We start from the raw sequence: 3,518 nt of genomic DNA on the forward strand, positions 1-3,518 counted from the left end.
ATATACAATAAATAGTGTGTAATCATATGGTGATAAATAAAAAGTGTTTTATTTATATTCATAAGTTCTGAGACCATATTGGATTCAATTATTATTGTGTTTCACTTTGCATGTTTTGACTTCCCGAATAAACTAGGTTATTCTTCCGGAATGACTAAGTTATTCAAACCATCCACAGTCGGTCATATGTTGGAAGTAGATATGAATTAAGACTGTCACGGGTTGGCTTGTAGAGGTCTAAGATGTTGGACAAAGGGCTACAACACTCATGAGTGCTCATAAGTTCTGAGTATTGGATTCAACCCGCGCTCATTGGAATCACTTCATGGATTTTATCACGAGTGATCATGAGACGATAATATCTTATATTCTTCAAACCTAGAGATATGAGTTGTTACTATGAGTTGATAGTACATTGATTACACGAAACGCATTGGTAACTCGATGTTATAAAACGTGTCTTTGTGTATGATTCAACAAGTAGTAGAACAAGCCATATGAGTCGAAGTTTATCCATTCCTTTTACCTTCGGGATGAAAGCGATATCTGTGGGCCCCTTGATGATTTGATGATGACAAATGGAAGTGCTCGGCCGGGCCAGGACTGATTTGATTTATTCAATTAGTCAGTCGTCATAAATTGGAAATCGGGAAACAACTAATGGACAGATAGAATGATTATAATCCATGTCTCAGTCCATATGATATCTAGAATGGAGGAATATATGATCCCTTATCTAATGGACAAGTCATTGACAAGATCAGAGTTCATGTACAAGGTCAGAGTTCGACAGAAGCTTTTGAGAGCTACGATTGCCAGTTGGTTCCTGAAGTCATACGCAATAATAATTTTAGACTTATCCAAGTGGGAGACTGTTGGATTAATGTCTAAGTCCATAACTATAATTGGTAAGACTTGACCCGACCCGGCATGGTCCATTTGGGTTGCATGGCATCATGCACTTGGATAGACTATAATGAGAGAAATAAGACACTTACGGTTATTAATATATTATAAGTTCTAGTATATTAATAATAAGAATAATGAGATTATTTAATTAGTATTGATCAAAAATTAATCTAGAATTAATTAAGTGATCAAAAGAAGACTAATTAAATATATGGGTTGATTGTGTAAATCATTCATTCTTATATATGTGGGCTTGTGATCCAAGATTCCTTATGTTGGACTAAGTCCATGGGGTGACCCATGGATACTCCATGGAGGTTAAAATCCATGGAGCATAAGGAATGGGTAAAGTCATGAGTTACATGGTGTAACCCTAATAGCCACCATATAAAAGAAACCCATGGCTCAAGAAATCGTAACTAACACTATGTCTGTGTATGAGGGCTAGACGATTTCATGAAGTGTTCTAATTTCTCTCTAAGTTATTCCAAGTGCTTATGGTGTTGTGTGAACCATTTGAGGTGTCACACTTGGGGCACTAGGCACTCAAGCTTCATGAAGACAAGCACTATCAAAGAGGTATGTATTCTATCTTGTTATATCCATTATTTTGTATGCTAGATTAGGATAATACCTTGGATATTCATATTTGCATGTATAATAGAGAAAAACATAGATCCAAGGTATTTAGGGTTGCATGTACACTTAGGAGTGTTAGAATGCTCATAACCCAACAAAAGGCTCCATGGACTATCAAGTTGGGTTCCACCCATAGGATGCTCCATGGATGCTCCATGGGAGTTACAAACCCATGGGTCATGGAAATGAAGAGTCATGACACATTAGGGTTTAACCCTAGATGTGTCAACACTATATAAGTAACATATTCTCCACCCAAAATCGGCTACACTAAGAAACAAGAGGGCTTGGCTGATTTTGAAGAAGTGTGTGTTCTCTCATAAGTTCTTCCAAGAGCATTTGGTGTTGTGTGAAGCATTTGAGGCATCACACTTGGGGTGCTAGGCTCACAAGGTTTCAAGGAACACAAACAACAACAAGGTAACTTATTCTATCTATACTTTATGTTAAAATTGTTCCCCATGTATGCTAGATAGGAATATAACCTTGGAATTCAACTTTGCATGACAATTAGACAAACATAGATCCAAGGTTATTAGGGTTGCATGTACACTTAGGAAGTGTTAGAATGCTCAAAACCCATCAGTGGTATCAGAGCCTAGGCTTGTTTGCTCTTATTTGTGCTTAAAAGTTGAAAACAGAATCGGAAATTTTGCTGTCTGCGAATGGACTCGTCGAGTCTATAGGGGGGACTCGTCGAGTCCATGAGTATCTTCAACCAACTCGGCGAGTCAGTTTATGCACTCGGCGAGTAGGGTCGAATAAGTGCAGAATTTCGATTCAGTTGCTGGAAAATGAATTAGAAACATTACCCTACACTGTTTTGATAATTGAAAACTTGTTTTTGGTGGTGTAATGTCTTTGCTAATTCATTTACAACAACTAGTTATCAAAATTACAAAGTTTTATGTAATTTTTGATTGTGTTCATATTCATGTTCTTGTTCTTATGATGTTTTAGATGATCATAGGAATTATTTGTAACCTATTTGGTAGTTTAATTCTTGATCATAGTGTGTTTTAATGGAGTCCATAACTTATCCTTAAGTTATGGAAAACCAAGAGTCCCACTTGAGTTAAAACCATTAAAAGAACACAATAGTTAGAAAAATGAAGAGTCTTCATTTTATTACTCTATTAAACTCATAAGTTACAAGAAATGAAAAGTTTTGAAAGTTACAAAACTTGCCCTCAAGGTTTGGAACAAGTAAAGTTAAGTTAAAACTTTAAGTTCCAACCCCTAGAATTTTAAAAGTTAAAATTCAACCCTTATATTTATATTATGATGATTTAATAATTATATATATATGTATAAGAATAAAGTCGTCTTACCGCTAGTACGCCTCATTCATGAAGCCGGTCTATAAGGTGGGTATAAGGTTGTTGCCTATAAAATGGTGACTTAATGGGTGAATATTCTCACCCACCGCTTGCTTGACTGGTGGAGGGTCGTTAGCCGAACGGGTAAGACAAGGACTTATAAATTCTCATTCAAAGTATGATGAATATAATAAAGTAACTAAATGTTTATTAAATTCCCAATCTTAGTTACTTTAGGAAAATTGTGAATAAGGTGCTAATCCATGAAATTACACTTTACACTTTTTCTAAGTCGTTGGTGGAGCGTGTGTTGTTAACCGGCACACTAACTTGGACTTAACAAGGTAGGTAAAGGGTGACATAAGGTTTATTATAGTATCGGTGGAGCGTGTGTGGTTTACCGGCACATCGATTGAGTCATAAACTTTAAGGGTACCAAGTGATTTGCATGGTTACTTCACACCTCGTTTTGTGATCCTCGGCATCCCAGTCACAAAACCTGGAGGGCACTCCCGAGATTGAAACATGCCTTTGAAAAGTTCATTGGATCTCAAAGAATCTAGGAATTTCTAAAACCAATAAAAACTAAATATCTAATATTTCGGTTTTCGTGGTGGAAATTGGTGAATCGTCATTCACCTACCTTTCAAA

The sequence above is a fragment of the Lactuca saligna genome, chromosome 4 (assembly GCF_052625555.1).
Source record: "Lactuca saligna cultivar CGN05327 chromosome 4, ASM5262555v1, whole genome shotgun sequence".
In the NCBI taxonomy this organism is placed as follows: Eukaryota; Viridiplantae; Streptophyta; class Magnoliopsida; order Asterales; family Asteraceae; genus Lactuca; species Lactuca saligna.